Source organism: Triturus cristatus, chromosome 1_1 (genome assembly GCF_964204655.1).
Source record: "Triturus cristatus chromosome 1_1, aTriCri1.1, whole genome shotgun sequence".
Lineage (NCBI taxonomy): Eukaryota > Metazoa > Chordata > Amphibia > Caudata > Salamandridae > Triturus > Triturus cristatus.
The window spans coordinates 1,253,851,228-1,253,864,272 of NC_140579.1; positions in this window are offsets into that span (position 1 = coordinate 1,253,851,228).

Sequence of the window (13,045 nt, forward strand, 5' to 3'; positions counted from 1 at the left end):
TTTCCTTCCATAGGAATCCACTGTGTGGTTTTCACCAGAAAATGTTCTAAGTGTCCAATTTTGAAACGTAGAAATATTCCTCTAAAATCAGCCGAACTACGAATTCCGATTTACTCACCTGTAATCAGGAGAGAACACGGTGCTACATCTTTTAGCCCAGCACTGACCATGAAAATTAATTCTAAGCGTACCTAGCAGTAACTTGTATTTCTTTCCATAGGAATCCATTGTGTGGTTTTCACCAGAAAAGTTTCTAAGTGTCCAATTTTGAAACGTACAAATATTCCTCGAAAATCAGCCGAACTACGAATTCAGATTTACTCACCTGTAATCAGGAGAGAACCCAGTGTTGCATCTTTTAGCCCAGCACTGACCCTGAAAAGTAATTCTAAGCGTACTTACCAGTAACTTGTATTTCCTTCCATAGGAATCCATTGTGTGGTTTTCACCAGAAAAATATCTGTGTCAATTTTTGAAACGTACAAATAATCCTCTAAAATCAACCGAACTACGAGTTCCGATTTACTCACCTGTTATCAGGAGAGAACCCAGTGCTGCATCTTTTAGCCCAGCACTGACACTGAAAAGTAATTCTAAGCATACTTACCAGTAACTTGTATTTCCTTCCATAGGAATCCATTGACTGGTTTTCAGCAGAAAAGTTTCTAAGTGTCCAATTTTGAAAGGTACAAATATTCCTATAAAATCAGCCGAACTACGAATTCCGATTTACTCACCTGTAATCAGGAGAGAACCCAGTGCTGCATCTTTTAGCCCAGCACTGACCCTGAAAAGCATTTCTAAGCGTACTTACCAGTAACGTGTATTTTTTTCCATAGTAATCCATTGTGTGGTTTTCACCAGAAATATATCTAAGTGTCCACTTTTTGAAATGTACAAATATTCCTCTAAAATCAGCCGAACTATGAATTCCGATTTACTCACCTGTTATCAGGAGAGAACCCAGTGCGGCATCTTTTAGCCCAGCAGTGACCCTGAAAATTAATTCTAAGCGTACCTAGCAGTAACTTGTATTTCTTTCCATAGGAATCCATTGTGTGGTTTTCACCAGAAAAGTTTCTAAGTGTCCAATTTTGAAACTTACAAATATTCTTCTAAAATCAGCCGAACTACGAATTCCGATTTACTCACCTGTAATCAGGAGAGAACCCAGTGTTGCATCTTTTAGCCCAGCACTGACCCTGAAAAGTAATTCTAAGCGTACTTACCAGTAACTTGTATTTCCTTCCATAGGAATCCACTGTGTGGTTTTCACTAGAAAATGTTCTAAGTGTCCAATTTTGAAACGTACAAATATTCCTCTAAAATCAGCCGAACTACGAATTCCGATGTACTCACCTGTAATCAGGAGAGAACCCAGTGCAGCATCTTTTAGCCCAGCACTGACCCTGAAAAGTAATTCTAAAATTCTAAGCGTACTTACCAGTAACTTGTATTTCGTTCCATATGAATCCATTGTGTGGTTTTCACCAGAAAATGTTCTAAGTGTCCAATTTTGAAATGTAAAAATATTCCTCTAAAATCAGCCGAACTACGAATTCCGATTTACTCACCTGTAATCAGGAGAGAACACTGTGCTGCATCTTTTAGCCCAGCACTGACCCTGAAAAGTAATTCTAAGCATACTTACCAGTAACTTGTATTTCCTTCCATAGGAATCCATTGTGTGGTTTTTACCAGAAAATGTTCTAAGTGTCCAATTTTGAAATGTACAAATATTCCTCTAAAATCAGCCGAACTACGAATTCCGATTTACTCACCTGTAATCAGGAGAGAACACGGTGCTGCATCTTTTAGCCCAGCAATGACACTGAAAAGTAATTCTAAGCGTACTTACCAGTAACTTGTATTTCCTTCCATAGGAATCCACTGTGTGGTTTTCACCGGAAAATGTTCTAAGTGTCCAATTTTGAAACGTAGAAATATTCCTCTAAAATCAGCCGAACTACGAATTCCGATTTACTCACCTGTAATCAGGAGAGAACACGGTGCTACATCTTTTAGCCCAGCACTGACCATAAAAATTAATTCTAAGCGTACTTACCAGTAACTTGTATTTCCTTCCATAGGAATCCATTGTGTGGTTTTCACCAGAAAATGTTCTAAGTGTCCAATTTTGAAACGTACAAATATTCCTCTAAAATCAGTCGAACTACGAATTCTGATTTACTCACCTGTAATCAGGGGAGAACCCAGTGCTGCATCTTTTAGCCCAGCACTGACCCTGAAAAATAATTCTAAGCGTACTTATCAGTAACTTGTATTTCCTTCCATAGGAATCCATTGTGTGGTTTTCACCAGAAAAGTTTCTAAGTGTCCAATTTTGAAACGTACAAATATTCCTCTAAAATCCTCTGAACTACGAATTCCGATTTACTCACCTGTAATCAGGAGAGAACCCAGTGTTGCATCTTTTAGCCCAGCACTGACCCTGAAAAGTAATTCTAAGCGTACTTACCAGTAACATGTATTTCCTTCCGTAGGAATCCACTGTGTGGTTTTCACTAGAAAATGTTCTAAGTGTCCAATTTTGAAACGTACAAATATTCCTCTAAAATCAGCCGAACTACGAATTCCGATGTACTCACCTGTAATCAGGAGAGAACCCAGTGCAGCATCTTTTAGCCCAGCACTGACCCTGAAAAGTAATTCTAAGCGTACTTACCAGTAACTTGTATTTCGTTCCATATGAATCCATTGTGTGGTTTTCACCAGAAAATGTTCTAAGTGTCCAATTTTGAAATGTACAAATATTCCTCTAAAATCAGCCGAACTACGAATTCCGATTTACTCACCTGTAATCAGGAGAGAACACGGTGCTGCATCTTTAGCCCAGCACTGACACTGAAAAGTAATTCTAAGCGTACCTAGCAGTAACTTGTATTTCTTTCCATAGGAATCCATTGTGTGGTTTTCACCAGAAAAGTTTCTAAGTGTCCAATTTTGAAACGTACAAATATTCCTCTAAAATCAGCCGAACTACGAATTCCGATTTACTCACCTGTAATCAGGAGAGAACACGGTGCTGCATCTTTTAGCCCAGCACTGACACTGAAAAGTAATTCTAAGCGTACTTACCAGTAACTTGTATTTCCTTCCATAGGAATCCACTGTGTGGTTTTCACCAGAAAATGTTCTAAGTGTCCAATTTTGAAACGTAGAAATATTCCTCTAAAATCAGCCGAACTAAGAATTCCGATTTACTCACCTGTAATCAGGAGAGAACACGGTGCTACATCTTTTAGCCCAGCACTGACCAAGAAAATTAATTCTAAGCGTACCTAGCAGTAACTTGTATTTCTTTCCATAGGAATCCATTGTGTGGTTTTCACCAGAAAAGTTTCTAAGTGTCCAATTTTGAAACGTACAAATATTCCTCGAAAATCAGCCGAACTACGAATTCCGATTTACTCACCTGTAATCAGGAGAGAACCCAGTGTTGCATCTTTTAGCCCAGCACTGACCCTTAAAAGTAATTCTAAGCGTACTTACCAGTAACTTGTATTTCCTTCCATAGGAATCCATTGTGTGGTTTTCACCAGAAAAATATCTGTGTCAATTTTTGAAACGTACAAATATTCCTCTAAAATCAGCCGAACTAAGAATTCCGATTTACTCACCTGTAATCAGGAGAGTACCCAGTGCTGCATCTTTTAGCCCAGCACTGACCCTGAAAAGTAATTCTAAGCATACTTACCAGTAACTTGTATTTCCTTCCATAGGAATCCATTGACTGGTTTTCAGCAGAAAAGTTTCTAAGTGTCCAATTTTGAAAGGTACAAATATTCCTCTAAAATCAGCCGAACTACGAATTCCGATTTACTCACCTGTAATCAGGAGAGAACCCAGTGCTGTATCTTTTAGCCCAGCACTGACCCTGAAAAGCATTTCTAAGCGTACTTACCAGTAACGTGTATTTCTTTCCATAGTAATCCATTGTGTGGTTTTCACCAGAAATATATCTAAGTGTCCACTTTTTGAAATGTACAAATATTCCTCTAAAATCAGCCGAACTATGAATTCCGATTTACTCACCTGTTATCAGGAGAGAACCCAGTGCGGCATCTTTTAGCCCAGCACTGACCCTGAAAATTAATTCTAAGTGTACCTAGCAGTAACTTGTATTTCTTTCCATAGGAATCCATTGTGTGGTTTTCACCAGAAAAGTTTCTAAGTGTCCAATTTTGAAACGTACAAATATTCCTCTAAAATCAGCCGAACTACGAATTCTGATTTACTCACCTGTAATCAGGAGAGAACCCAGTGTTGCATCTTTTAGCCCAGCACTGACCCTGAAAAGTAATTCTAAGCGTACTTACCAGTAACTTGTATTTCCTTCCATAGGAATCCATTGTGTGGTTTTTACCAGAAAATGTTCTAAGTGTCCAATTTTGAAATGTACAAATATTCCTCTAAAATCAGCCGAACTACGAATTCCGATTTACTCACCTGTAATCAGGAGAGAACACGGTGCTGCATCTTTTAGCCCAGCACTGACACTGAAAAGTAATTCTAAGCGTACTTACCAGTAACTTGTATTTCCTTCCATAGGAATCCACTGTGTGGTTTTCACCAGAAAATGTTCTAAGTGTCCAATTTTGAAACGTAGTAATATTCCTCTAAAATCAGCCGAACTACGAATTCCGATTTACTCACCTGTAATCAGGAGAGAACACGGTGCTACATCTTTTAGCCCAGCACTGACCATGAAAATTAATTCTAAGCGTACTTACCAGTAACTTGTATTTCCTTCCATAGGAATCCATTGTGTGGTTTTCACCAGAAAAGTTTCTAAGTGTCCAATTTTGAAACGTACAAATATTCCTCTAAAATCAGCCGAACTACGAATTCCGATTTACTCACCTGTAATCAGGAGAGAACCCAGTGTTGCATCTTTTAGCCCAGCACTGACCCTGAAAAGTAATTCTAAGCGTACTTACCAGTAACTTGTATTTCCTTCCATAGGAATCCACTGTGTGGTTTTCACTAGAAAATGTTCTAAGTGTCCAATTTTGAAACGTACAAATATTCCTCTAAAATCAGCCGAACTACGAATTCCGATGTACTCACCTGTAATCAGGAGAGAACCCAGTGCAGCATCTTTTAGCCCAGCACTGACCCTGAAAAGTAATTCTAAGCGTACTTACCAGTAACTTGTATTTCGTTCCATATGAATCCATTGTGTGGTTTTCACCAGAAAATGTTCTAAGTGTCCAATTTTGAAATGTACAAATATTCCTCTAAAATCAGCCGAACTACGAATTCCGATTTACTCACCTGTAATCAGGAGAGAACACGGTGCTGCATCTTTTAGCCCAGCACTGACCCTGAAAAGTAATTCTAAGCGTACTTACCAGTAACTTGTATTTCCTTCCATAGGAATCCATTGTGTGGTTTTTACCAGAAAATGTTCTAAGTGTCCAATTTTGAAATGTACAAATATTCCTCTAAAATCAGCCGAACTACGAATTCCGATTTACTCACCTGTAATCAGGAGAGAACACGGTGCTGCATCTTTTAGCCCAGCACTGACACTGAAAAGTAATTCTAAGCGTACTTACCAGTAACTTGTATTTCCTTCCATAGGAATCCACTGTGTGGTTTTCACCAGAAAATGTTCTAAGTGTCCAATTTTGAAACGTACAAATATTCCTCGAAAATCAGCCGAACTACGAATTCCGATTTACTCACCTGTAATCAGGAGAGAACCCAGTGTTGCATCTTTTAGCCCAGCACTGACCCTGAAAAGTAATTCTAAGCGTACTTACCAGTAACTTGTATTTCCTTCCATAGGAATCCATTGTGTAGTTTTCACCAGAAAAATATCTGTGTCAATTTTTGAAACGTACAAATAATCCTCTAAAATCAACCGAACTACGAGTTACGATTTACTCACCTGTTATCAGGAGAGAACCCAGTGCTGCATCTTTTAGCCCAGCACTGACCCTGAAAAGTAATTCTAAGCGTACTTACCAGTAACTTGTATTTCCTTCCATAGGAATCCATTGTGTGGTTTTTACCAGAAAATGTTCTAAGTGTCCAATTTTGAAATGTACAAATATTCCTCTAAAATCAGCCGAACTACGAATTCCGATTTACTCACCTGTAATCAGGAGAGAACACGGTGCTGCATCTTTTAGCCCAGCACTGACACTGAAAAGTAATTCTAAGCATACTTACCAGTAACTTGTATTTCCTTCCATAGGAATCCACTGTGTGGTTTTCACCAGAAAATGTTCTACGTGTCCAATTTTGAAACGTACAAATATTCCTCTAAAATCAGACGAACTACGAATTCCGATTTACTCACCTGTAATCAGGAGAGAACACGGTGCTACATCTTTTAGCCCAGCACTGACCATGAAAATTAATTCTAAGCGTACTTACCAGTAACTTGTATTTCCTTCCATAGGAATCCATTGTGTGGTTTGCACCAGAAAATGTTCTAAGTGTCCAATTTTGAAACGTACAAATATTCCTCTAAAATCAGTCGAACTACGAATTCTGATTTACTCACCTGTAATCAGGGGAGAACCAAGTGCTGCATCTTTTAGCCCAGCACTGACCCTGAAAAATAATTCTAAGCGTACTTACCAGTAACTTGTATTTCCTTCCATAGGAATCCATTGTGTGGTTTTCACCAGAAAAGTTTCTAAGTGTCCAATTTAGAAACGTACAAATATTCCTCTAAAATCAGCCGAACTACGAATTCCGATTTACTCACCTGTAATCAGGAGAGAACCCAGTGTTGCATCTTTTAGCCCAGCACTGACCCTGAAAAGTAATTCTAAGCGTACTTACCAGTAACTTGTATTTCCTTCCATAGGAATCCACTGTGTGGTTTTCACTAGAAAATGTTCTAAGTGTCCAATTTTGAAATGTACAAATATTCCTCTAAAATCAGCCGAACTACGAATTCCGATTTACTCACCTGTAATCAGGAAAGAACACGGTGCTGCATCTTTTAGCCCAGCACTGACCCTGAAAAGTAATTCTAAGCGTACTTACCAGTAACTTGTATTTCCTTCCATAGGAATCCATTGTGTGGTTTTCACCAGAAAATGTTCTAAGTGTCCAATTTTGAAATGTACAAATATTCCTCTAAAATCAGCCGAACTACGAATTCCGATTTACTCACCTGTAATCAGGAGAGAACACGGTGCTGCATCTTTTAGCCCAGCACTGACCCTGAAAAGTAATTCTAAGCGTACTTACCAGTAACTTGTATTTCCTTCCATAGGAATCCACTGTGTGGTTTTCACCAGAAAATGTTCTTAGTGTCCAATTTTGAAACGTAGAAATAATTCTCTAAAATCAGCCGAACTACGAATTCCGATTTACTCACCTGTAATCAGGAGAGAACACGGTGCTACATCTTTTAGCCCAGCACTGACCATGAAAATTAATTCTAAGCGTACCTAGCAGTAACTTGTATTTCTTTCCATAGGAGTCCATTGTGTGGTTTTCACCAGAAAAGTTTCTAAGTGTCCAATTTTGAAACGTACAAATATTCCTCGAAAATCAGCCGAACTACGAATTCCGATTTACTCACCTGTAATCAGGAGAGAACCCAGTGTTGCATCTTTTAGCCCAGCACTGACCCTGAAAAGTAATTCTAAGCGTACTTACCAGTAACTTGTATTTCCTTCCATAGGAATCCACTGTGTGGTTTTCACTAGAAAATGTTCTAAGTGTCCAATTTTGAAACGTACAAATATTCCTCTAAAATCAGCCGAACTACGAATTCCGATTTACTCACCTGTAATCAGGAGAGAACCCAGTGCAGCATCTTTTAGCCCAGCACTGACCCTGAAAAGTAATTCTAAGCGTACTTACCAGTAACTTGTATTTCGTTCTATATGAATCCATTGTGTGGTTTTCACCAGAAAATGTTCTAAGTGTCCAATTTTGAAATGTACAAATATTCCTCTAAAATCAGCCGAACTACGAATTCCGTATTACTCACCTGTAATCAGGAGAGAACACGGTGCTGCATCTTTTAGCCCAGCACTGACCCTGAAAAGTAATTCTAAGCGTACTTACCAGTAACTTGTATTTCCTTCCATAGGAATCCATTGTGTGGTTTTTACCAGAAAATGTTCTAAGTGGCCAATTTTGAAACGTAGAAATATTCCTCTAAAATCAGCCGAACTACGAATTCCGATTTACTCACCTGTAATCAGGAGAGAACATGGTGCTGCATCTTTTAGCCTAGCACTGACCCTGAAAAGTAATTCTAAGCGTACTTACCAGTAACTTGTATTTCCTTCCATAGGAATCCATTGTGTGGTTTTTACCAGAAAATGTTCTAAGTGTCCAATTTTGAAAAGTACAAATATTCCTCTAAAATCAGCCGAACTACGAATTCCGATTTACTCACCTGTAATCAGGAGAGAACACGGTGCTGCATCTTTTAGCCCAGCACTGACACTGAAAAGTAATTCTAAGCGTACTTACCAGTAACTTGTATTTCCTTCCATAGGAATCCACTGTGTGGTTTTCACCAGAAAATGTTCTAAGTGTCCAATTTTGAAACGTACAAATATTCCTCGAAAATCAGCCGAACTACGAATTCCGATTTACTCACCTGTAATCAGGAGAGAACCCAGTGTTGCATCTTTTAGCCCAGCACTGACCCTGAAAAGTAATTCTAAGCGTACTTACCAGTAACTTGTATTTCCTTCCATAGGAATCCATTGTGTAGTTTTCACCAGAAAAATATCTGTGTCAATTTTTGAAACGTACAAATAATCCTCTAAAATCAACCGAACTACGAGTTCCGATTTACTCACCTGTTATCAGGAGAGAACCCAGTGCTGCATCTTTTAGCCCAGCACTGACCCTGAAAAGTAATTCTAAGCATACTTACCAGTAACTTGTATTTCCTTCCATAGGAATCCATTGACTGGTTTTCAGCAGAAAAGTTTCTAAGTGTCCAATTTTGAAAGGTACAAATATTCCTCTAAAATCAGCCGAACTACGAATTCCGATATACTCACCTGTAATCAGGAGAGAACCCAGTGCTGCATCTTTTAGCCCAGCACTGACCCTGAAAAGCATTTCTAAGCGTACTTACCAGTAACGTGTATTTCTTTCCATAGTAATCCATTGTGTGGTTTTCACCAGAAATATATCTAAGTGTCCACTTTTTGAAATGTACAAATATTCCTCTAAAATCAGCCGAACTATGAATTCCGATTTACTCACCTGTTATCAGGAGAGAACCCAGTGCGGCATCTTTTAGCCCAGCACTGACCCTGAAAATTAATTCTAAGCGTACCTAGCAGTAACTTGTATTTCTTTCCATAGGAATCCATTGTGTGGTTTTCACCAGAAAAGTTTCTAAGTGTCCAATTTTGAAACGTACAAATATTCCTCTAAAATCAGCCGAACTACGAATTCCGATTTACTCACCTGTAATCAGGAGAGAACCCAGTGTTGCATCTTTTAGCCCAGCACTGACCCTGAAAAGTAATTCTAAGCGTACTTACCAGTAACTTGTATTTCCTTCCATAGGAATCTACTGTGTGGTTTTCACTAGAAAATGTTCTAAGTGTCCAATTTTGAAACGTACAAATATTCCTCTAAAATCAGCCGAACTACGAATTCCGATGTACTCACCTGTAATCAGGAGAGAACCCAGTGCAGCATCTTTTAGCCCAGCACTGACCCTGAAAATTAATTCTAAGCGTACTTACCAGTAACTTGTATTTCGTTCCATATGAATCCATTGTGTGGTTTTCACCAGAAAATGTTCTAAGTGTCCAATTTTGAAATGTACAAATATTCCTCTAAAATCAGCCGAACTACGAATTCCGATTCACTCACCTGTAATCAGGAGAGAACACGGTGCTGCATCTTTTAGCCCAGCACTGACCCTGAAAAGTAATTCTAAGCGTACTTACCAGTAACTTGTATTTCCTTCCATAGGAATCCATTGTGTGGTTTTTACCAGAAAATGTTCTAAGTGTCCAATTTTGAAATGTACAAATATTCCTCTAAAATCAGCCGAACTACGACTTCCGATTTACTCACCTGTAATCAGGAGAGAACACGGTGCTGCATCTTTTAGCCCAGCACTGACACTGAAAAGTAATTCTAAGCGTACTTACCAGTAACTTGTATTTCCTTCCATAGGAATCCACTGTGTGGTTTTCACCAGAAAATGTTCTAAGTGTCCAATTTTGAAACGTACAAATATTCCTCTAAAATCAGCCGAACTACGAATTCCGATTTACTCACCTGTAATCAGGAGAGAACACGGTGCTACATCTTTTAGCCCAGCACTGACCATGAAAATTAATTCTAAGCGTACTTACCAGTAACTTGTATTTCCTTCCATAGGAATCCATTGTGTGGTTTGCACCAGAAAATGTTCTAAGTGTCCAATTTTGAAACGTACAAATATTCCTCTAAAATCAGTCGTACTACGAATTCTGATTTACTCACCTGTAATCATGGGAGAACCCAGTGCTGCATCTTTTAGCCCAGCACTGACCCTGAAAAATAATTCTAAGCGTACTTACCAGTAACTTGTATTTCCTTCCATAGGAATCCATTGTGTGGTTTTCACCAGAAAAGTTTCTAAGTGTCCAATTTTGAAACGTACAAATATTACTCTAAAATCAGCCGAACTACGAATTCCGATTTACTCACCTGTAATCAGGAGAGAACACGGTGCTGCATCTTTTAGCCCAGCACTGACACTGAAAAGTAATTCTAAGCGTACTTACCAGTAACTTGTATTTCCTTCCATAGGAATCCACTGTGTGGTTTTCACCAGAAAATGTTCTAAGTGTCCAATTTTGAAACGTACAAATATTCCTCTAAAATCAGCCGAACTACGAATTCCGATTTACTCACCTGTAATCAGGAGAGAACACGGTGCTACATCTTTTAGCCCAGCACTGACCATGAAAATTAATTCTAAGCGTACTTACCAGTAACTTGTATTTCCTTCCATAGGAATCCATTGTGTGGTTTGCACCAGAAAATGTTCTAAGTGTCCAATTTTGAAACGTACAAATATTCCTCTAAAATCAGTCGAACTACGAATTCTGATTTACTCACCTGTAATCAGGGGAGAACCCAGTGCTGCATCTTTTAGCCCAGCACTGACCCTGAAAAATAATTCTAAGCGTACTTACCAGTAACTTGTATTTCCTTCCATAGGAATCCATTGTGTGGTTTTCACCAGAAAAGTTTCTAAGTGTCCAATTTTGAAACGTACAAATATTCCTCTAAAATCAGCCGAACTACGAATTCCGATTTACTCACCTGTAATCAGGAGAGAACCCAGTGTTGCATCTTTTAGCCCAGCACTGACCCTGAAAAGTAATTCTAAGCGTACTTACCAGTAACTTGTATTTCCTTCCATAGGAATCCACTGTGTGGTTTTCACTAGAAAATGTTCTAAGTGTCCAATTTTGAAATGTACAAATATTCCTCTAAAATCAGCCGAACTACGAATTCCGATTTACTCACCTGTAATCAGGAAAGAACACGGTGCTGCATCTTTTAGCCCAGCACTGACCCTGAAAAGTAATTCTAAGCGTACTTACCAGTAACTTGTATTTCCTTCCATAGGAATCCATTGTGTGGTTTTCACCAGAAAATGTTCTAAGTGTCCAATTTTGAAATGTACAAATATTCCTCTAAAATCAGCCGAACTACGAATTCCGATTTACTCACCTGTAATCAGGAGAGAACACGGTGCTGCATCTTTTAGCCCAGCACTGACCCTGAAAAGTAATTCTAAGCGTACTTACCAGTAACTTGTATTTCCTTCCATAGGAATCCACTGTGTGGTTTTCACCAGAAAATGTTCTTAGTGTCCAATTTTGAAACGTAGAAATATTCCTCTAAAATCAGCCGAACTACGAATTCCGATTTACTCACCTGTAATCAGGAGAGAACACGGTGCTACATCTTTTAGCCCAGCACTGACCATGAAAATTAATTCTAAGCGTACCTAGCAGTAACTTGTATTTCTTTCCATAGGAATCCATTGTGTGGTTTTTACCAGAAAAGTTTCTAAGTGTCCAATTTTGAAACGTACAAATATTCCTCGAAAATCAGCCGAACTACGAATTCCAATTTACTCACCTGTAATCAGGAGAGAACACAGTGTTGCATCTTTTAGCCCAGCACTGACCCTGAAAAGTAATTCTAAGCGTACTTACCAGTAACTTGTATTTCCTTCCATAGGAATCCACTGTGTGGTTTTCACTAGAAAATGTTCTAAGTGTCCAATTTTGAAACGTACAAATATTCCTCTAAAATCAGCCGAACTACGAATTCCGATTTACTCACCTGTAATCAGGAGAGAACCCAGTGCAGCATCTTTTAGCCCAGCACTGACCCTGAAAAGTAATTCTAAGCGTACTTACCAGTAACTTGTATTTCGTTCTATATGAATCCATTGTGTGGTTTTCACCAGAAAATGTTCTAAGTGTCCAATTTTGAAATGTACAAATATTCCTCTAAAATCAGCCGAACTACGAATTCCGTATTACTCACCTGTAATCAGGAGAGAACACGGTGCTGCATCTTTTAGCCCAGCACTGACCCTGAAAAGTAATTCTAAGCGTACTTACCAGTAACTTGTATTTCCTTCCATAGGAATCCATTGTGTGGTTTTTACCAGAAAATGTTCTAAGTGGCCAATTTTGAAACGTAGAAATATTCCTCTAAAATCAGCCGAACTACGAATTCCGATTTACTCACCTGTAATCAGGAGAGAACACGGTGCTGCATCTTTTAGCCCAGCACTGACCCTGAAAAGTAATTCTAAGCGTACTTACCAGTAACTTGTATTTCCTTCCATAGGAATCCATTGTGTGGTTTTTACCAGAAAATGTTCTAAGTGTCCAATTTTGAAATGTACAAATATTCCTCTAAAATCAGCCGAACTACGAATTCCGATTTACTCACCTGTAATCAGGAGAGAACACGGTGCTGCATCTTTTAGCCCAGCACTGACACTGAAAAGTAATTCTAAGCGTACTTACCAGTAACTTGTATT